General features: G+C 42.2%; 1 protein-coding gene across 42 annotated transcripts in view; it reads right to left on the bottom strand.

The window, feature by feature from the left end:
- Magi1 (membrane associated guanylate kinase, WW and PDZ domain containing 1) overlaps positions 1–24,053 on the bottom strand; it is a 650,928-nt gene that overhangs the window by 409,249 nt on the left and 217,626 nt on the right. The gene's annotated exons all lie outside the window — the stretch shown is intronic.

The following is a 24,053-nucleotide window of genomic DNA, read 5'->3' on the forward strand; positions in this document are numbered from 1 at the left end:
ATAACATTATTTCATTGCTACTAATAACTATAATTTTGCTACTGTTAGGAATCGTAATGTAAATATCTGATATGTAGGATAACTGACATGTGACCTCAAAGGGGTCACGACCCACAGGTTTAGAACCACTGGTATAGTGATATTATCTATACCCAAAGTACTTTACAGAATGAGAATTGAAGGGAATGAAGGAGCTGAGGAGGCCAGAGGTCTGTCTGAGCTGAGTAAAGGTCAGGACTCAATAACCAGCGGCCTGAGTTTTTAAAAGCAGTCTATTTTTTTCAAGAGCTGGATTGTCATCAGTTAACTGGGGAAACTACTTGACAGGCAGTTCTACTTGAAGAAGAAATGAAATAATATGCATTATACATATAAAGTATTCAAAAAGCACTGGATATAGAGTGGTTCACCTTAAATGTTAGTGAGGACCAGTCACCCCCATAAAATACAAAACTTTTTAAGAAGGAGAGGAACTCAAGTTCTCACAGACCGTGAATCACTGTGACTAAAGCAAATGTGTCAAAGCAAATGCAGACATCTCCAAAAGATTAATGACCACAGGAATGGGGATAGAATCACTGGGAGATGGACTCAGCATGTCCTAGCACCAGATCCGTCTTCACACGGTGACAGTTTATGGAGAGTCACTGGCTTGCACAGCTCTATTGGCTACAGGGCCCATTGGAACTTGTTACCGGCGCTTTGAACTTGGTTCACAAGACTATCTTTTAGAGAACAAAAAGAACACAGGAGAAAAATACAGCGACAATGTAATTTGCTTTGCTCAGGTCTACGACTGCCTTGTCTTGGATACTTATGCCTTAATTATACTTAAGTCATTAATTTTAACGACTTCTTCATAATTAGATTCAAAGATTAGAATTGTTATATCTGATTGTACTTCCATTCTAATATGAATTATTTGTAGCTTGCTAAATGAGCTACAAATTAGAATAATTTCTTCCAAAGAGCAAATATGAAAAAGAATTCATAGGAAGAGAGAAAATTCCAGAAGATAAATAGCTCTGGGGTAGAAATTATTCACTACAGATTCCTGCAATGCTAGCCAACCCAATAATTAAGGGGAACATGGGCATTTGTTTTCATAGCCCCAGTCCCTAGCTAATAAAAAAATTAATAAAGTGGTAATCCAGTTTTGTTCCAACATGGGATAAAACATTACAGCATTAAGAATTTATACATCTAAAATATAAATCTGGCTAAATGAAAGTTATGCTTTCACCAGCACCGCTGAATGAGGAAAGGGGAGGTACATCTTTAACTTGGCTCACAAAGGCCCGTGACATTCACCATAGTGACACCATTGCTGTCTGAAGATGCCTGCCATTGTTTCCCACCACATACCCAGAGCCTTTTCTGTTACTGTAATAAACACCATGACCAAACTCAGCTTAAGGAGAACAGCATTTGTTTAGCTTAACCTTGTAGATCACAGTCCATCACTGAGGGAAGTCGGGGCAGGAACTCAAGAAGAAACTAAACAGAACCCACAGAGGAACACTGCTTACTGGCTTGGTGTCTGGCTCATGCTCAGTGAGCTTTCTTACACAGCCCATGCCTGCCTACCATCTAGGGATGGTGCTGCCCACGGTAGGCTGGGCCCTCCCACATCAATCACCAATTAAGACAATTCCTTCCAGCAGAGCCACATGTCAATCCTTCAGCAAAGGTTCCTCTTCCTCAAGTGACTTCAGGTTATGTCAAGTGAACAATTAAAAATCAGTACGACTGCCAGGCATGTTTGATCCTAGCACTCATGAGGCATAGGTAGGCAGATCTCTGCGAGTTTGAGGCCAGTCTGGTCTACAGAATGAGTTCTAGGACAGCCAGGGTTATGTGTCTCAAAAATAAACAAAGAAACAAAAACAAAATTTAAAAAAAACCAACAACAACATGAAACAAACAAAAAAGTACAACTTCTGAAATATTTGAATTAAAATCTTGTTATGCAATGTCCTTGGATAATTTTTAAAGCCCACTTTTGTGCTTTATTTAATGCCTATTATAGATATCTTCATATTCTGCATATATATATTCCAAGACATAGGCTCACTATGTAGTTCTGGCTGTCCTGGAACTCACTATGTAGACCACACTGGCCTCAAACTCACAGAGGTACCCCTGCCTCTGCTTCTGCCTCCCAAGTACCAGGATTAAAGCCATTTGCCACTACACCTACCTTTACTCTGAATACAAGTTTTAGTCTTTGGACTTGTAGGTGCCCATAACCCCATGAGCCACATCATCTACCAAGTCAGTCTATTAAGCTACTGTTCACACGGTTTATGGGTACACTGTGCACATCCATTCTGCTCTGCTAAGGGAAATGGTACACTCACAGCGTCTTCCCAAACAGTAGTGAATGAGTACATGGAACAAAAGGATCATAATGACTTAAGAGCCTGCTAAGAAATTCAAGCAAAGGACTAATTGGAACTGAGAGTGTGTTCTGTGCCTAACACGGGGGAGGGAGGATCTGTGAAGATCCACGGACTTGCCTCTGGCATAACAAGACACTGGAATCAGCCCCCGGAACAGAAAGGCTGGGGCCTGACCTCTGGCTTTCCATCTTTGCCACTGACTGGGCCATGAGGCAGTTATTTCTCAGCTTCCGTTTCCATGCTTATAACTGAGAAGGAAACATTATCAATGTTGCGGGATAATAGTGAAAATTAATGAAACAATATACGGCATGCAGAAGCTCAAAAATATTACTGATAATGCTTACTATTATTCTTATCCCAAAGAGCCATCAATAACATAAACATACTGTGATCTCCATTTCATTAAAAGAAAACTTTAGTGCTTTTCTAAAATTTAATTTTGTTTTAAATTAGCATATAAATACATTTTATGGCATTTTTATATAGACGTAGTTTTGGATGATTCATCTGTCCCTTCTCTCCCCATCTTCCTGCTCCCTGTCCCCTAGTCCTCTAATCCCCTTCCCTCACAGAACTCACCCTTCAACTTCCATATCACATGCGTTTGCTCTATGACCCTCCTTTAAAGCCCATCCTCCCTCAAAGAAAAACTTGGTGGAGTCTTGTGATATAATGTGTTTCCCTCTTTCTTCCTCTCCCCCACTCTGCAAAAGCAACTAACACAAATGCCACTTTTTCTGGTGAACAATGATCTATGCTGTAATACCAAACATCCTGCATTTTTAAAAGCTATCTACATGTGAGCAGGCGTGTAAAAAAAAAAGTTCATTAACACCAAAATATTAATTTTGGATATGCAGGGGCTGCAGACTCTGGGTCTTTGTTTTCTTCTAGCACTAACTGAGCTTTGATAAATTTCTCTTTGATTGTAAAACAAACAAGACAGAGACACTTCCGTAAGAGAAAGAATGTAAACCAAAATCTAGTGAAGTCAATCACGGGGCAGGTGCTTCTGTGGGTGCTGTCGCCCTTATCACTCGGGCTGAAAGTTTTCCCGTCCTCTTAAATAAAATCCTCACCCCGTCTTCTCCTGGGCCGGTGCAGGAAGAGTAGGAGAAGATCAATGCAGCATTATTTACTGCTGTTCGCACAGAAAACTACTGGCTGGCAGCTGGGTTTTCTTGCCTTGCACTAACTAAATTGAATTGTAACTTCAAAAACAAACAAACAAACAAACAAAAATAAAGCCACACAAATAGTAATGTTAAAAATGGGATGAGGTGAGAGAATGAAAGATTTGGTTTTTGCATCTTTGAGTTGCAAGAAACACAATTTTAAAAAAAGGTAATCCTCATTTTAACACGTTTAGAAGATCTTCTTGTGAAGCGTATTAAATTATAAAGGAGACATCAGTTTTGTAAAGGCTGATTTCTAAATTATAATAGAGCACATCTGGGGTGATTTCAGACTCTCCTCCAGTATTTGGTTTTCTTGGCAGCTACAGGAAATCTCTGGGCAGGCACACCACTCCAATAATTAATGCCAGCTTTCAGGCACTGGGATGAAAAAAAAAATCCATAACATCAACAAAAAGTGGTATCCCTCAAAAAAAAAAAACAAAAAAACATGGGTCTAATGTAAAACATGAAGCCATGGCCTGGAGCCTAGAGCAGATGAAAGACACTTGTGGGACCCATGAACAAAGGGCCATTCGCTCTCCTCTGTCACACACTTCTGCTTTTCAGAGCTTTGGTTTATGCCCATCATAGGCAGCTCCATTCACACCCTGGCTAAGTCCTCTCGGAACAGTGCTCCTGAGTCCTGCGGCCAACACAACAAGGACTCTACCCACTGCTTCAACTCTTGAGAGTTCCCCAAGGAACTGCAGAGCCTATCCCAGCGGAAAGGTAGGAGAGCTCAAGAAAAGGCGGTGGACAGACAGGCTAGGGGATGAATGAATGCGAACATGGAAAAGGAGCATCCTCACAGGCGAGGGCCGAGGAGACAGCAGAACACAGAAAGTGTTGGCATCAGGGCGGATCCCAAGCACCTACGTAACAAGCAGGGTACAGCCCTGCACGCCTGTAATCCCAGCTCCGGCAAGGCAGAAAGGGGGATCCCCAAGGCTTGTTGGCCAATTAGCCTAGTCAAACTGGTGCGTTACAGGTTCAGGAAGAGGTTATCTCAAGCATATGGTGGACAGTAATAAAGGAAGACACCCAATGTCAACCTCTGGCCTCTATATGTGCACACACACATAAACATATGCTCATGTATACACTATATACACAGTGAATGACTTTTTAAAAATATGCCAGACTTTCCTGATTGAACTACGGCAAAATTCTTTTATTGATAGTACATGTATTTTTAGAGAAGTTTTCTTTTTAAATGATTTCATACATGAGTACTATATATCATTTCTACCCTTCCATTTCCAACTCCTCCCAAGTCCCCCTACTCCCTCTAAAATTCATAACCTATTATTCTCTCTCTCTCTCTCTCTCTCTCTCTCTCTCTCTCTCTCTCTCACACACACACACACACACACACACACACACACACACACACACACAGGGATGAGCACTTGGTATTAGATAAACTATCAAGGGATTTGTGCCTAGAAAAACCTGGCTGTCTCGTAGCAGCCATTGATTGCCCGTAGCTCTTTATCTAAGAATGGAGCCATGTGAAGTCGTGTCTCCCCACCTCCCCCACCTCCCCACCCCCGCCATTCATAGCGGCATTTCAACTGGTGTTGTCATTATGCAGGTCTTGTTTAGACAACCGTATTTTTGAGATGTCAAAAAGCAGCTTCCCTGTCATGTCTAGAAAACACTATCTTACAGCAGGTGTCCTTGCCAACACACATATGGCTTTCCTTGGGTTTTAAGGGTAGAGGTTGTGTTGTACCAACTGGGATTGGTTACTCTACAGTCATTTATTCTCTACATTCTGACTAGTAGTGGATCTCTGTAGCAGCTTCCATCTGTTGTAAAAAGATTCTTTAAGGAGGGTGAGAGCTACATTTATCTGTGGGTATAAGGACAAGTATTTAGAATACAGATAGAAATAACACTGGTTTAGAAAAGTACAGTAGCACTCTCCTCTAGGGCCTGTGGCCTCTCTAGCCACAGGAAGTTGGCTAGGTTGAGAGTACCGGGCATCAATTCCTCACTTTGACTGGGACCAAAAGTCCAACTAAACAGTTGTTGGTTACCCCCAAGATACAAGCCCCGCTATTGCACCACTGAGGTTACCTTGGTGGGCCAGTCATGTTGGCTTGTAGGTCTTACAGCCGGGTAGGGCTATTGCTTACTTTTACTTCTCTCCTGGCGGTCCACCCAGAACTTTGAGTATGTGGAGAGCCAGTAGGAAGGAGGCTTGCAGGGCAGTTCCAGCTCACGTGGTGGAGTCTTAAGCAATAGGATCCTATCTTCAAATTCTGGGAGGTACCAAGGGCAATGGCAACAACTTGTACAGTTTGGGGAGTCTCTTAGATTCCCTGTCCAACAACTTGAAGGAAGGGTTCCTATGCCTGGCAATGCCTTGTGTTTGGTTTGGTTTGGTTTGGTTTGGTTTGGTTAGACATTCTATGGTTCTTGTGGGAATACATTATATCCCTGATGGAATGACTCTATATAAGCCATATATCTATTTACACACACTTTATTTATAAGCATTGTTAAATAAACATAAGATAATATGTTTCTCTATGGTTTTTCCCTCCCTCCTCCAAGTTAAAGTCCCACTACCACCACTTCCCCCTTTTCCTCTTCATAGCATCTCTATTCTACTTTTAGAAGCAAACAGGTAAACACTATGATCACAAGGCAGGTGATTTGGGAGGAAAGCTTTAAGTTCCTGTGTGTCAGTATATTCTCAGTGACAAAACAGACGTGGTACCACTACATGCTCAGAGGACTGTTGTGAAGGTCAGCTACTGAACCTAAGAACTGAGTGAGTAGGGTGAGGACACAGCTCAGTGGTAGTGTTTCCTTAGCATGGGTGGAGCCCTGGGAATAAGTGCCTGTGTCACAAAGAAGGAAAACCATTAGAGCAGAGTAAATGCTAGTGTCGAGGGAGGGGAGTTAGGTCTGAGCAAATAAAAAGGTAATTTTACCGCAGGAGCCAAAATTGGCATAAATATCAGATGGGTTTGGATTATGTTCAAACTCCTAAGACATGAAGACTCAGTGGACGAAGCTGGCTTCCAAGCCCTGTAGCCTGGGAGGTGCTGCACAGTGTCGGGCATCCATGGCCCTGTATACACATAGACACCACAGTTCTCATCCCCTCAACTATTTGTTTGCTTTTACAGAGCTAGGGATTGAACCAGGACTTTATGCATGGCAGACAAGGGCTAATTCTACCACTGTGGTGAACCCCCAAAACCTACCACATCCTCCTGAAAACATTAAACAAATAACCTATTTTTATGGAAAATTTATATCACATCTTTTTTAAAAAGATTACACTTTATTAATTTATGGGGGGGGGGGCTTGCACGTCATAGCATGTATGAGATACCAGAGGATGGCTTACAGGAGTTGGTCCTCTCCTTCTATCATGATGAGGGTTCCAGAGACAGAACTCAAGTCATCAGGGTTGGTAGCAGGCACTTTTATCCATTGGACTATTTTACCAGTCCACATTTATTTTATTTATTTTACTTTTTAAACATTTATTCATCATGTATATATGTGTGTATATATATGTATATGTGTATGTATATTATATATATATGTGTGTATCATATAGAGGGTGTGTGTGTAATGTGTACATGACATGGCATATATGTAAAAGTCAGAGGACAATTTTGCAGAGTCGGTTTTCTCCTTCTACCAAGAGGGTCTCTGAGATAGAACGCAAGTCATCAGTCAAGGCAGCAAGGGCTTTTATTCACTGAGACATCTTGCTGGCCCCACGTTACATCTTTTTTATTGTGCTCTGAAAGAAACTCCAGTCCATAGTAACAAGGCAAATCAGTGGTTAACTAGTAGACTGTGGGTAGGATGGGAAAGTCAGGATGCAAGAATACAAAGGACTACTCCCTTCACAGGGTGGTAGTTTTATGGACGTCGAATGTCAAAATTCATCAAACTGTATGCCTGAAATCTGTACAAATCATTGTAGGGCAATTATATCCCCAAAAAGCTGTTAAAAGGCTGGCAAAGGGTAATATATATAAAGAACTAGTAAGAAGCCTGGCACACAGGAAACAGTCAACACACCATAGCTAATACTATCCCATACTGTTTGGAATCCAGTGACACCATGGATAAGTAGAGAAGCAGTATCACATACACATAAGATGTCAGGCATCATTTACTAACCCATAAAACATCTAGGGAACACTTACCTCATACTAGGAAACTTCAGATACTGTATTCTTTAAAGTCTTACAAAAGCCATGCGCAACAACTGTTTCTACCACTCAACCTCTTGGCAGATGCAAAGAGGTAGAAAACACAGACACTTGTGGGCCAGGGCCCTTCGTGTAATCAATGGACCACATCCTCAGCACACATCTAGACCAGGGGAAATATGCCTTCATCCATACCCAACAGGAAAACAGCTTGCCAAAAAAACCAGAGCCAAAGCTGGGAGCCACTAAACCAAAAGAAACTAAAAGCCAGTCAACATTTGTCTTTGACTTTGGTAACTTTAAAACAACTCTTGGGCCAGAATCCTAAGAGCAAGTTTTCAAAGATTCTCATGTATTTCAGAGGTTCTCACCTAGTGGCAAAATGCCATTGGACACTGGACAGAATGCAACGGCATTAATAGTTGTCACAATATGGAGGTGCTACCATCATGGAAGGGAAAACACACTGAACATCCTATAATGCCCAGAATAGCTGCCTCCACTTACCTCTAAACGAATAATAAGCCAGGACAAACTGTCAACAGTGCCTGTATTAACCAACAGAATGAACAGTGCTGAGTCACACTCAAGAGCTCCAATGCTCGAGTGCTGCATGAAATACCAGCTCAGCCTCATTCAGTCCTTCAGCGTGCTCACACTCCAGCAGCCTCCCTCAGTCTTTCAGCATGCTCACACTCCAGCAGCCTCCCTCAGTCCTTCAGCATGCTCACACTCCAGCAGCCTCCCTCAGTCCTTCAGCATGCTCACACTCCAGCAGCCTCCCTCAGTCTTTCAGCATGCTCACACTCCAGCAGCCTCCCTCAGTCCTTCAGCAGGTTCACACTCCAGCAGCCTCCCTCGGTCTTTCAGCATGCTCACACTCCAGCAGCCTCCCTCAGTCCTTCATCATGTTCACACTCCAGCAGCCTCCCTCGGTCCTTCAGCATGCTCGCACTCCAGCATATAGTGCTGCCAATGTGACCTTCCCCATTGCACCATGGGCCCTGCCAGCACTGCCATCAGTCCAGGTGTCCTTGCAGATGTCCATTAATGAACTTGCCATGCTCTCAAGCAGACATGGGAAGGTTCCAAGTAACTTCTCAGACTCAGCTCCCAAGCAAGAGAAGCCAGGAGTGACTAGGCAGAAGGTACAACATTTCCCCAAACACAACACATCTCCTATCAAGCCCATGGTCTTCTCAACCTATGCTTTTGGCATAAAGAACTATGCGATGATTTAAAACTAAACTTTAAGTTGGGTGTGGTGGCTCATGCCTGAAATCACAACACTCAACAGGTCGACACGAGAAGACTGATGGAAGTTTGGAGCAGTCTGGGCTACACAGGTAGACATTTGTTGGCTGGGTGGTTGATTGGATGGATGGATGGATGGATGGATGGATGGATGGATGGATGGATGGATGGATGGATGGATGGATGGTTTTGTTTTGAAGAAACTGACAAATAGCCTTTACAAAGGTAAGCCTGAATTTGATTCCTAAGAGTGGGAATGGCATGATCAAGTGACACATTTATGTCATCTTTGATGGCCTCTGCCCCTCCCCAGGAAATCTCAACTTTGGGATCCACAAGTCTATATTATGAATAGTTCTCTTCGGGAGCACAGCCTTTTGAAGTCACAACCTGAGGAATATTATTCACACCACAGATGGAAAGATCTTGACCCCGTAAGGTCCCCATGGAGATCTACTTTTTGAAGGTGACAAATGTGTTAACATAAGGCAGTAATAAGTAGCATTGACCTTTCCCTAACTAGCTGAAACCATTCCAGACTCTGTGTGATGCCAGGATGTTTCACCATGAAAATAATGAGACGAAACGGCAAAAGATGATGCTTCTTATCACATTTGACCAACTTGAGGAAGCGGTACCACTGATGGCTGAGATGATGCAACAGGAGAGGCAGAAAGGGGGGCAAGGGGCTTACTCAAAGGCATCAACGAATACAGCAGAAGACAAAGTTTGGCCTTTCAAATGCACCCTCATTAACTTTAATGAGCACTTAGTATGACACCGATCACGTGGCCAGAGGAAGATTTGAGGCAGGCATTCTACAACACAACATTCAAAGGGCTGAAAATGAACCTGAAACCAGTGAAAGAAGAAATGTGGAGGACCTGGGTAGGTCAACTCACAGAATGTCTCCGCTGTTATCTTCAGAACTACAGTGTCACAGGGGGTCGACAGCTGAGCAGCAGTTTCGTCTTTGAAGGACAAATAACTCTTAACATTTTAGAAAATACATTACTGTGATACAATGAATTTGAATAAGCCCGGTTCATATCTGAAGATCATGCATGAACTTGTTTGCAAAACCATAGGAAAAGTAAGGAAGTTATGAACACTGAAGTGACAGACTTCTGGAAGGACACAACACACAGGTCTGTTGACCTCAGGAAGGGAACTCATGACAGACCAAAGCAATCACTGCAGGGAGTCAACTTGGAGAACCAGTGATTTTTTATTGGTGTTACTAACGAATATGGGTGAGGGGTTACTTACAAGCAGCAGGGATGACTCGAAAGCAGCTGCATCCCTGACAACCCACCTCAGCCAGGGGATGAGATGTAACTCTAGGGCTCTCTGCACAGCCCGCAGGAGGCTCGGCAGCTGACACTCGCTTCTCCCTGACACTCAGTTCTGATCAGGGTCTCCTCCCAGCCATTGTTTACTCCTTTTTTACACTGCTGGGGAGGGGCTGCGGAGAACCTTCCAAGTATCTGTTTCCCCGGACAGGTGACCTTTTCCTTACCTCCCGAGTGTCATGGAGGAACTGCCACGTGAGAGGCAGTAAGGAGAAAAGAACCCAGCTCATGCAGAGTTCCGGGAAGAGTTCTGGGTGCTGCTGCTTTTCAATTCTCCAAGAACAGTGGCTAGGGATGCTTTTTAGCTCAAACTTCACATGATTTGTTTCTAAAATGTTTGGAAGAACAGAATAGTGCCCATACACAGCATCTCAGAATAGATCCTGAACCACCACAAGCCTCCGAGCCCTCACTGAGGACTCTCTGTGCCTGGCCTGGAGTGGGAGCACTTGAGGACTTTATCATCACAGCTGCCTTCGTCTGTTTCCCAGAAACAGATCCATTAAAAGAACCATTACCCAAATAATATGGCAATTGCTGTTTCTCACAGAACAAAGGGCACAATGGAATTTACTTGGCCTCAGGCAAATAAGGAGCTTCGTTTTTCATGTCAGGGTAAAGAGCTTTAAGACAGTATTACCATGTGATAACATCCATGGAAGGATTTGCTAAAGGTCTTCCTCAATTCTCTATTTAATCTGCATTACCCTGCCCCTGGCAACCACACACCATTTGTAGTCTGAGTCTTTCCTGGGGTCAAAGGCAATGGAGGGAGGGGGGCTAAGCTACTAGACTGGAGAACTGTGAATATATATTACTCTGATTGGTTTAATAAAAAAGCTGACTGGCCAACAGCTGAACAGGATAAGGTTAGGCAGGAGAGCCAAACTGAGAATGCTGGGAGAAAGAAGGGTGGAGTCAGAAGAGATGCTAGCAGACTCAGAGGAAGCAGGATGTGTAGAAAGTGAGGTAACAAGCCACGAGCCACGTGGCAGAGGGTAAAAATATAGGTTAACATAAATGTAAGAGTTAGCTAGTAACAAGTCTAAGCTATTGGCCAATCATTTATAATTAATATTGAGCCTTTGTGTGTTTATTTGGGGGCTGCTAGCAGGACAGAAACTTCCACCTACAGTGCAAGCAGTGGAGTCTTGGTTATCTTGAACTTTGATGGACATGATATATCTACATGCCTGTTCATCACACAGCCCAAGTCTAGAATCCCCCTGCCCATTAAGGAGAAAATACTTTCCTGTTATACTCTGCAAAAATTGTAATGAAGTATGGCAGTCCCCCAAAGATGTCCAGGTATGGATCCTAGGAGATTATATATAAGGTTCATGGCAAACAGAACAGTGATTACTAATTGAGGTGACCTTATAATTATGTGGGTGGGCCCTGGCTAATGGGGATGTAACAACCACGGTTTTGAAGGCAGAGGAAAACAACCCCCAGAGAAAAGTCAAGGAAATGATCCCACAAGAGACTCCAGAAGGGAGCACAGCTCCTCTACAGCTGTATTTGTATCCCAGTGGGATCATTGCTCAGCACTAGTCCCCAGAAATGGTTTCATTTTAAGGAACTAACTTGGTGGATTTTGTTATAACAACAAAGAAGAACCTAATATAGAAATAACTATTGAGGAGTTGGGGATGGGGCTCAGTCTGGGAAGTGCTTTGCCACACAAGTATAAGATGCTGATTTCAGATCTCTAGATTTCACATAAACAAATCAGGCACAGAAGCACACACCATAATCCCAGCCTCGGAGGCAGAAATAGGATTCCTGGGGCTTGGTGGCCATTCTCAGACAAGGGATGGAAGAGTTCCAAGTTCAGTGATGGGTGGGTGGGTGGATGGATGGATGGATAGATGGATGGGCGGACAGAAGCAACTGAAGATGTCTAGTGCTTTCCTCTGTTCTTCACAGGAATGCACATACACAGTTGAACACACACCTAAAATATGCATACACACTAAAAACATAAAAATAATGAAAGGTATTTATACAACTCTTGAAAGGAAGAAAACTATTTAAAAACATATATATGCATATATATATATTATTTTAGCAAAGAAAAATGTTAGATGAAAAGGACAGTTTACTTTGATTGCTTACCTTAAAAACACCAATATTGAAGTAGGTTTTTCCCCTCATTTGTTTATTAGTTGATTTTGCTAAGGCTTAAACTCCAGATCTTACTCGTGGTAGGCAAGGGCTGCTAACACTTAACCTCCACCAGAGTTCCTTTTTGACTCTGCACTTTAGAATATGATCTTCATAGGTGAGGGGGTTCTATTCTAGTGAAGGTCATTTATTTTCAGGTTCAAAATCCATAACAACATTTACTAAGAGCTGATAATATATGAGCCATAGTGTTACCTCATTGAGTCCTTACTATAGATACTATTGCACAGGGAAGATGCTATTATTGCTTGGCAACCAATGAAAAGTAGTTTAAGGGACTGGAGAGATGGCTCAGTGGTTAAGAGCATTGGCTGCTCTACCAAAGGACCCTGGTTCAATTTCCAGCACCTATGTGGCAACTCACAACTGTTTATAACTCCAGTTCTAGGGGATCTGACACCCTCACACAGACATGTATGCAGGCAAACCACTAATGCATATAAAATAAGAATAAATAAATCATTTTTTTAAAAAAAGAAAAGTAGTTTAAAGGATCAGAGCCTACATGTGCAAATCATATGAAAACTATAAAACTCTTCTGTTTCTCTGTGTCTCTCTCTGTGTCTCTCTGTCTCTGTCTCTCTCTCTCGTCTCTGCGTCTCTGCGTGTGTGTGTGTGTGTGTGTGTGTGTGTGTGTGTGTGTGTGTGTGTGTGTGTACATCAGGTTCCTTCTTTAATTTTTCTCTACCCAAATTTTTTGAGAGAGTTTCTATTTGGAAAACAGTCTTGGAGTTCTTCAGAAAGTTACATGTGGAGTTACTGGATGACCTAGCACCTCCAAGATGTACTGCAAGAGAACTGGAAGCATATGCCCACACAGAAATGTGCACATGAATGTTCCAGGTAATACTAATTATAACAAGCTTTGAAAGCAGAAACAACCCCAAAGGTCTACTAGTTGGTGAGCTGCAAAGAAAAGTACGGTAGTCATACAATGGAGGATCCTTAGAAAAAAGGACTCAAGTCCTGATACCTGACAGTGCTTGAAAACAAGTCAAGTAGCAAACTACAAGAGACCAGGTATCATACAGTTCCCTTTGTATGAAACAGCCACAAAAGGGAAGTCTATACAAACAGAAAGTACAGTTTCTGAATGTCTCTGGCCTCGAGCCACGTGGAGGAAGTGGTGGATAACAAAGAGGCATGGGGATACTTTGAGAAAAGATTAAAATATTCCAAAAGTAAGAAGGCTGCATGATGCAAGACAGCTGCATATCTCTGCAAGTCCATTAGAAACACTAAATTGTACCAACTGTTACATGAATGAATGTTGCATCACATATCAACTGTTTCTAAATAAACCACTTAAAATGTAATTTAACTCCGGGGCCATGAATTTATGTAATTTGGTTTAAGAAGTTAGAAGTTAGAAGAAAAATACAGTTTGAGAAGTTAGAAGTTAGAAGTTAGAAGAAAAATACAGTGAGCCACAAGAGGGCGCTATCTCCATAGCTACTGAAAGGAGATGCCAACCGAGCTGGGTAATTTATTTACCAATCTAATTCATATTCATCTCCTCCTTCCTTTTTGAGGAAGCGGCATTTATTGGTTTGTTTCATCCAAGCCAACAACATGACCAAAGTTGATAGGAGGTTGATAAATCAAGGATTAAACACAGATAAAAAGTAAATGTTTAACTCAACGTCAGGAATGGAGAAACTACAGATAGCATTGCTATGTGTTCCTTTCCGTCCCTTCCAGCCATACAACAGACTAACAAAGGTGTTTATTCAGGATGGAATTCAGGAAGACAGCATAAATCATTACAAGAAATGGAACATGTTAGAAATACTGGGTGATGGGTTCCCTGTTCTATTTCCTGCCCCTAGAAAAATTCCTGCTTCAATTGGCCCCTAATAAAAACTTAGCAAATGAATAAGATAAATGAATGAAATCAGTATTTCTACTTCTACTGTGTCTTGTAAACCAGATCAAAAATATTTCTCTGCATCCATACCCATATGAATAACCACATGATCCTTTCATCAAGTATCTCTCAGAAGTATATTCAGTGGTATTAAATGTAATTCTTTTGGCCAAGAAGTCCTCTAATATTGACTGACACACCTCTTTCAATGATTTCTTTTTATGTGCATTAGTGTTTTGCCATGAGAGGTTTCAGGTCCCCTGAAACTAGAGTTACAGATAGTTGTGAGACGCCATGTGGGTGCTGGAAGTTGAACCCGGGTCCTGTGGAAGAGCAGTCAGTGCTTTTAACCACTTAGCCATCTCTCCAGTGCTTCAGTGATTTATTTTTAAAGTTTCCTACTTCAAATGTCAATCAGTAGCCTTGCTAACACTCAAAGCACGCAACAACTCATTAGTGGGAGTCAGGTGCTTCTCCTTCTCCTCGTCTTCAAGGTCCCTAACGTCAGGTCTGTGGTGACATCACCACTCTGTTGTCCCCTAAAGCCATGTCAGGGATAGAAGCTCACAGAGACAACCCCAGGCAGATGCACTCAGGAGACAAGGAATGGGTAGAGATAAAAGATATTGCAATCCAGGCACTGGGGCCACCTTTAAGACTGAACTCGGGACCAAAACAGCATTTCCACGGCAGTACACCCTAAAAGAAACCAGATCACCAAAGGATAAATTCAACTTGAAGTCTTCCTCTGCCATTTTTTTTTTAGTGAACAGTCTACTGTCAAAACAAAGATGTTATGTTTAGCCAGTTCTAGGCAGCTCAGAAACTTTAAATAGAAAACCAAAAACACATTGAACTTGAACGACAGGGAAGTGATTCTCACACGTCATTCATTTGTGTACTCAAAACTATTTCATGGAGATAAGGGCTATATTCGGCACTGGAAAGCTGACAGCCAACAGGGCAGGCACACTCCCAGTTCTCTGAGACTGCACAGGCCAGCAGACCAGCTGGACAGAGAAGTGGGCAATTCTAAAAGCAGAGCGGAATGTTAGGAGAAGGGCATGGTATTCTGAGAACACTGAACTGAAAACCTAATCAGGGTTCGGGGGTTAATAAAACAACTGCCAATTCATGAAATAACAAGGGTGAGGAGTTTGCCATTGAAAGTGGGTAAGAAAAGCATCCCAGACAAAAATCCCCCATGCAAAGGCCCGGAAGTGCCACAGCTTAGCAAACCAAGAAAAGGAAGCACAGCATGGCTGAAGTCGGGAATGGACAAAGCCAGGGTTCAAGTCAAAATGACTGAGGAGGCAAGAAAGTCTCACCTGCTCTTCATCCTAAGGGAGCCCTACAAGTCTAAACGTTGCCATTTTCTTTTTCTTCCACAATTTTTTAGAGCCTTCTAAGTTCCCTCAAGGTCAAATCAGAAACCCTGACAAGTAACTCACATATGCTATAACTCAATCGTGCCCAAGTAATGTTCCATGAAACAATCATGAGCCATCCTGCCAAAGCCTGTTTGGACAGTACTAGCAAGTCACGGATATGTGAAAAGCTTTTGAAGGTTTTACAGGATTTTTTTTTGTTTTCAATGCAATTTGTTCTGGGAATCATGTAAGCATCTCACAAGGTGTGTGTTATCCCAGTCTTACAAATAATAGTGCTGCAATTCGGCCAAGTTTATGAATTCAGCAACAGAGCTTGGACTCTAACGCTGGTCTCAGCCTGCCTGTCACTTATCTGCCACCAGATCACCTGTTTCCCATGGAAACATCTTGCTCTGTGGACACTTCTGTACGCATTTCAAGTGATTCGTTTCATTCTGTTTTTTAGGGTGCTCCTTTCGCACTGTGCACTTGGGAGAAGTCTTACTAGCTAGCTATGTCCAGAGTTCTATGAATGCCTCAGACAGACTTCCCAGCTTGGACTGTACTCTCGACGCTCTGCTACAATAAAATCAATACCACAAAAGCACTCTTGAAATCATGTGGCACTTCTCACACATAGATACAAATAAAAATTCTGCTTTTTAAACATCGTGGAGCAATGTAGAACCTTAATAATTCGGACAAATTTTCCTCTGTCTCTGTTCTGCTTTCCATAAGGAACAAACACCTTACACATAAAAATCCCCAGGTCTCTTATCCTGCCAGTTCTTATCCAGAGAGCTCAAAACAAGAAATTCTGTCAAAGCTGGCCTGCAAGATACTTTAGCAGATAAAGAGCTTGCTGGGTAAGCCCAACTCTCTGAGCCGGATCCCATGAGCATACTGACTCCCGAGAGTGATCCTCTGAGGTACACACACACACACAACACACTCACTCACTCCATGGCATATATGTACCCACATTTACACGCTCAATAAATAAATACTTTAGAATATTGTTACTGCAAGCATTATCATAAATGCTTATTAGTCCAGTAAATGGATTGCATGTCCATAACCTGTAGGTCTAAAGAGGACCAAGAGAAAAACTTTGTTTTTAAAAGCCAAACTAGAATTGGAGAAGAAAAATAGTTCTATTCATTAGGAAGAGCCTATGCGAGCTTTGGTTAAACTGAGTTTCACCTCCCTAGCTCAAAACAAACAGCAGCAATAAAGAACACTTGAAAACTGAGATGACATACTCAAAGTTAAGAACAACCCTAAGACCACTGAACCACCATAAGAAAATGGAATCCCCACAATAAAACTGCTTTGCTTTAGCTTTGTGTGTTTGGGGTGGGGAGTTCGACACAGGGTGTCTCCATGTAGCCCTGGCTATCCTGGAACCCGCTCTATAGATCACATTAGCCTGGAGCTCTGACAAGTGCTGGGATCAAAGGCATGTGCTACCACTTAGGTTTGCCTGTTTAGCAGTTGAGCTTGCTGTGTGCACATGCAGGAAAGAAGAAACCAAGGAAATGCATTGTGTCCTCCTTGTGAAATACTTGTTCAACACAACTCAGCCTAAATTGGCCTTTTATCAACCTAGACTCAGTGGTTTATAAACCCAGTCCCTTCAAGTCCATTAGTGGTTCTTTTACTTGGATTAAAAGCAAAGTAGACAGTCACACAAGGGTTAGTGCCATTGGGCAGTTAGAGAAGAAGAAACCAGAAAGCCTGTTTTCCTGCAATGGACAGATCTTGGTAAGATAGCATTTCATTGAGCCTGTGAAGTCAACTGGAGACGTTTGAAAGAACTGCTAAGCTTGAGCTAATCAAGTGGGGAAAGGGTAGCTTAGAGCCAAAGAAACATGTCATTCCAACTCGTCAGCTTTAGCCTCCCCAGGGAGCCTTGGGCTTTTCAGTTCCATAATGGCAAGAGGCTGGTGCAATAAAGCATGTTCATATCGACATGGTTTACACATGCAATCCTTATAAGGATGACCTTTTATATCACTTGCTGTCCTTGCCTATGTCACTGCCCGCCCCCCATCAAGGCAAGCCCCGATGGGTGGAGACTCAGGCTTCCTGGGAGGAACTAGTAACCCTTCCCCTCCAAGCTGAAGAGGTCAAGCTGGTCCAACAAAGACTTTTTTTTAAGCATAAAGAAAGTAGACAAGGGACCGGAAAATACTGAAGTCCATGGATATTCAAATCTCTATGTAAAATGTCTCAGTATTGACAAAGCACCCACATGCACTCCAATATGCTTTAAATCATTATTAGTTATCGATACTTAGTACAATACAAATGCTAAGTAAGTAATTTTTACCTTAGATTGTTTGGGGACACTGACAGGTAAGAAAGTCTGTAGTACATGGTCAGTACAGACAGTCTTGATTTGCTTTGTTGTTTTCAAATATATCTCCATCTGCAGCTGGTTAAACCACAGATATACATTCCACAGATATGGAAGTCACGGGCTAGTACTTCCACAAGGAGAACCAGTCACAGCCAACAGTAAAGACAGAACACTGATTAGAAGGGACAGTGGACGCACCAGGAGGAGGAGGACAGGTTGTAAACAAGGAAAAACAACGACAACTCTAGCTATTGAATTTCTTCCAACCTGCTTGAGTTCCCAGGGAGACTCCACTCTCTCTTCTGTGTTTTAAGTGCCTGATTCTCTGTGTTCAATCCATTTCCTTTCAGGCTTCTGTGTATCAGAAAAAAAAAAATGTTCCTTTTCTTGTTAAAGTATCATTTGGCCTGATACTTCTACCTCAAGATAGAATTCTCATTCAAGGTATAATTTCTCCAAGAAAACTGGTAAAATCCTAATAGATACCCAAAAAAATAGAAATTCACTGAAGTGTTCAACCACAAACATCTGGGGGGATATTTAAATGACATACAAAACAGGACTGGATGAACACATCATTATCTGTATATTCTGAAATAGTTTGATAACTGTTCACCATCTCTATGGAATTCTTGTAGGCACTGGGCTAAGCTGTGAACAGAATAAAAATCTACCTTCAAGAGGCCTACAGCCTGGTACTACAGTGGTAACACAGCCACTAAAGAACATGATTCTGAGAACATGAAAGTTAACATTAGAAAATATTATTAAGGGACATTAAATAGAAGACGGTCCAAGAGGAGAATGCCTAAATTTTCCACCAGTGGGTATGAATTTTAAATAGAAGAGGGCAGGAGGGAGAAAACAAAGACTGGGTATCAAGAAATAGAAGAGGAAGAAAGAAGAGAATAGTGAAGACACAAATCAACTGCACAGTCCATCCCGTACTTCCAATTAAATTTACAAAGAGCATGCATTTTTCTCTCTCCCTCCCTCTCCTTAGGCCTTGGGTCTAACCAAGGACCTTGGGCATGCATGCCTACCCCTAGTTTTCCTTCTCCTCCTCTCCACACCTCCTTATTCTGTGCACAGTCCTGGGATTCAAACCTAGGACCTCCACTGGGCTACAAAGCCCAGCGTTCTACTTAAATCTCCTTAAACAGCCTAGTCTTCTGAACAGTAAGTATACTATCTGTAATGTTCTAACCAAGACCACTTTACCTGAAACATTATGCAGCATATTCTCTCTGCCATAACTGCTCAGCTGTAGTGCTGAGGTGGGAAAGTAGCCATGGACTGTATATAACACATGGGAATGTTTGTGTTCGAATCGAACTTTATCAGTGGGAACAAGCTATGTACCACATTTGAGCTAAGGGACATACAGATCGAGGACTCCTTCTCTAACTCACTCCCCCCCTCCAAGGTATTTTTCATCTTCCAAGGGTGTGATCTTGGGTTGAAATCTATGTCTGTGCTTTTGTCTACTTATTTATCTAGTTTGGCACTGTTTATCTAAAAAACTTTGGCTATACCTCACAATCTGTAGTTATTATACACTAGTAATGAAGTGTTTATTTGCTGGTAAATTTTTAACTAAAACAAACAAACAAACAAACAACAACAACAAAAAGGCATCCTTTAGTCTCTGCCATACAGCAAAGCCTAATTAGTACAGATCACACAATGCACCCAGCTTCAGGGGCCTCAAGCTTTCCAAAACAGGAGATGATGCAGATAAACATTCCAGCTCAGGGTTCCGGAAGGAAGTGCCCAAGTCAGCTTTAATAGGGACAAGGTGGCTCTGGAATCTATGAGCAACTATAGTTGTTAGACACATTTTTGGAATTAATTTGGTCTATGTTTGACAACTGCTGCTTCTGATAAAGAGAAAACCGAAGTGCAGTTTTTATGAATGGAAAGCTTTATAAACATGCAGAATCTCCTAAGAGTTTAGGGCAGAGACAGGAAACATCATCAAAACAGACGTGACTGGGAATTAGAATCGGAGCTGACTCTAGCGCATGGCCAGTATTGATGTGCGGTACAGCTACCTAGCAACGCTTTCCAAGTGACAGCATGGCTCAGTCCGAAACACATTCTCAGCTCTGCACCTTCAGCACAACCACAGAAGCTTAACACAGTAACCCGTCCACTAGGCCCTTCTGTCTCCTAGAACACAAAAGCGAGCGGAAACCAGGCAGCAGCCATCATTCTGAGGGGCAGAACGCACATCAAAATGAGCGGAGTTGCTGCTGTTCCCAAGACCAGGGCTTTGAAAGGTGCCTTGGATTTCTTTTACCTCCACAGATGTATCCAAGGGATGGCCAAAAACATCCACAGATCTAAGACATTGTAAACTGAGGTTTGATTTATTTAAATCAAATTAAGCTAAACTAAACAGGTGAGACACAAATCATTTTAAATGTAGTTTTAACTGACTATGAAATCCTTTATCTGGGTATTACTAAAAGTATACCATTTAGTATTCTTCTGGTCAAGAGAATAGACTCTCTGGCCCAGGTGAAGACCTAACATTCCAGTTGGGCACAGTCAATCACTTGGTCCAGAGACCATTCCAAGGAAGGTAGGCTCAGGTCAAGCCACACTAAAGAGACAGGCAAAATCATTGTTCTTTAATGACATACTGTACTTTTCCTTCCCAGAATTCCCTCTTCCAAGTGCAATTCCCATGAGCCACCATGAGGCTGGTCTTCCACCTTTTTGAGGCCCAAGTCACAAAGGTACTTTTCTTCATACTGTTTCTTGGTCTTTTTCTCTCTCCTCACCCCCTCAGATGCTAGCCAGAACCTCCGTGTACTTTGTCCGATACATTAAGCTTCTTTATTCTGTCTCTAAAGCCACACTCCCCATCACGTGGATGCATCCCTGCCATGTGATGCCGGCTAAAATGAATGGCCTTTTCCCTTCTCTCCTTGATTCTCCTCCCTGTAACTGAGGAGAATTACAGCTTGTGGGGTGGGCAGGGTTCCTTTAAACTTGAATAAAAGTCTCCTTGATCTTTTGTTTTTAAGTATACTCTATTGACCAATGTTTGGGGGATGTCTGGAAGGTAGACAGTATATTATACACTTCCCAGTAGATAAGCAAGTATACTAATGCTTTACATTTAAGTGTTCCTCACTTGGAAAAACGGCTGTTTTCTACCCCCTGTTAAGGGGGTAGAAAAACAGTGAACATTTTGTTTGAACATAGAAATAACACTGTTTAAAACATTTATGCTATGTTTTCCCAATTGTCAGATATTCTTGATTCACAATGTCTACTCAGGTGACTGGCACTAATATGGTAACTGATCCCATGTTTCCATAGCCTTATCTACAATGATATCCTTATCTAACAATCCCCACCCCACTGTCTGATCGGAATGAAGAAGAGATGACTGTAACATCTTGAAGCATATAGAAAACACCCACAGGAAGCACCTACCACCATCACCCTTTTTTATTTTTGGAGACAGGGTCTCCCTATGTATCCTGGCTGTCCTGGCGCTTACTATGTAGACCAGGCCATCCCACCTACCTCTGGCTCCCAAAAACCTGAAACTGAAGGTTTGAACAACCATACCCAGACATCCTTTTCTTCTCAATCATTACTTCCTGGTCTTTTTGCTTAAAAGCACCATGTGTGAGCATGGGTAGGGCATGCCATGTCATAGGTAAGCCAGTCTTCATTTTCTCAGAGTAATGTGGATAAACTGAAGAGGACCCTTTGGTTACTGATTTCCTTTCTTAGCCCCGTAGAGAGCTAGCAGGAAATATAGAATGGGCAAGTTTGTGCATAAGCTAATCCAGTTCATCTCTCCTCTGCTTTCACCCTGTCCCCAGGGAATGAATCAGGGGACAGGTGCTCAGTCAGGTGCATCCGGAACTGCTTCCAATAACTAGAAATGCATTCATTGCAATAAGAGCTTCCCTGGTAGAAAATGATCCACAATTAGGAAACACAATTACCACATGAGAAATTGGCAGAGGGACTGGAGAGATGACTCAGTGGTTAAGAGCACTGGCTGGTCTTCCAGAGGGTTTGATTGCCACAAGGCTGCTCATAACCCTCTGCATTCCAGTCCAAGGGAATCTGATGCCCTCTTCCTGGCCCTGGGGTACTGGACACATATAGCACATGGACACATAATTAGGCAAACAATTATACGCATAAAATAAAAAAATTAAAATCTAAAAAAACTTAAAAGAAAAAAATTGGTAGAAATCATTGCTTCTGGAAAGTTTATCAGTAAAAAATTTTTCTTAAATTCATTTCTCAGTGAGGCATGGTAACATGCATCTTTAATTCCAACACTTGGGAGAATAGACAGGTAGAGTTCCAGGCCAGCCTCATCCGCAAAGTGAGTTAGTTTCAGGATAGCCAGGGCCACATAGTAACACCCTGCCTCAAAGGATGGATAGACAGACAGACACACAGACACACAAACAAATGGAAATTTTAGAAATCCATTTCTCCTGATGTCTACGTATTTTGATGCTAAGGCCTAAGGGTAATAATCTACCATCTCACATCCATCTTACAGTCAAAATACATGCTGCACAGTTTGCTGCTGCTTCATCTCAGATGAAGGGTAAAGAGAATGATGCATGAACATCTCAGCACACTCTTTACACTTATTCTCAGGCCCTTTCACTTACTGGCATCAATGTGTTTATTTCTGTCTTACATACAGAAAAACACCTCGTTTTGTTCTTTTTGTAGACTATGGAGGTGGGAAGCAAAGAACAACTCTAGCTAGCTACAGCTACAACTTTCCTGGGCAAACGTCATGGATCTAAGGCCGGCAATGGAATGTTTGCCTTACCCAGCACCAGGGTCTTGTATATGGTAGGCAAGCACTCTAGCACAGTGCTATAACTTCACCCTTTGCTGTAGCTTTTATCTTTTTTTTTTTTAAAGAATAAATGTATGTTTATTAGAATGGCATACAGACTGTGGTCCACCAACAATTGCTATATACCTATATGTACCTATATGTAGTTTTTATCTTGAGACAGGGTCTCAACTAAGGGACCTAGGCATGCCTTGAACTTGTGACCCTCTAGCATCAGTACAGACCTACAACACCAGCGGAAATACCCATTCTTTAAATGAAAATGAATGACCACAGGAAGTTGGGGGGGGGATGACACAGATTTAAAGAAAGTAACACATTCATAGCTTCCAGTTAAATAACATTAATGCAGGCAATCTCATTTTGAGATTTGATACAGTACATCTAAGAAATATCTGGTTTTAAAAAACTATATGACCCTTTGAACTAGGACTTTATTAAATGTTTCTACTTTATATGTGTATTTGTGCGCGCACGTGGAACTGTGCTTTCCTATGTGTGTGTGTATGTGTGTGTGTGTGCACGCGCGCGTGCGCGCGTGTGCACGTGGAACCAGAGTCTGATCTCATGTACCATCCTCAAGTTTCCCCATCTTTTTTTTTTTTGTTGTTGTTGTTGTTGTTGTTTTGTTGTTGTTTTTTGAGACCGGTCTCTCACTGACCATGCAGCTGTTATCTTGGCTAGACTGGCTGAGCAGAGCGCTCCAGTGACCCTCCTGTCTGTACAGAACACTCCACTGCACCCAGCTTTCACATGGACACTGGGAATCCCAACTCAGGTCCTCATGCTTCTGTGTCAAGTGCAATATCCACTGACCATCTCCCCAGGCCCAGTTGGCTACGTCAGATGTGAAGTCGTAACATTCTAGGAAAATGCCAGGTTGCTGGCATCTTTGCTTCCATGGAGACGACTAGCAAATTTGAAGGGACCTATATATACCTGGTGTCTGAGCAGAAACAGCATCTTAGAGGGCTGTAGAAGACTCTATAATTCATACATGTCCAACAGACTACATACATTCCCAGAC

This window comes from Peromyscus maniculatus, chromosome 3 (assembly GCF_049852395.1).
Source record: "Peromyscus maniculatus bairdii isolate BWxNUB_F1_BW_parent chromosome 3, HU_Pman_BW_mat_3.1, whole genome shotgun sequence".
In the NCBI taxonomy this organism is placed as follows: Eukaryota; Metazoa; Chordata; class Mammalia; order Rodentia; family Cricetidae; genus Peromyscus; species Peromyscus maniculatus.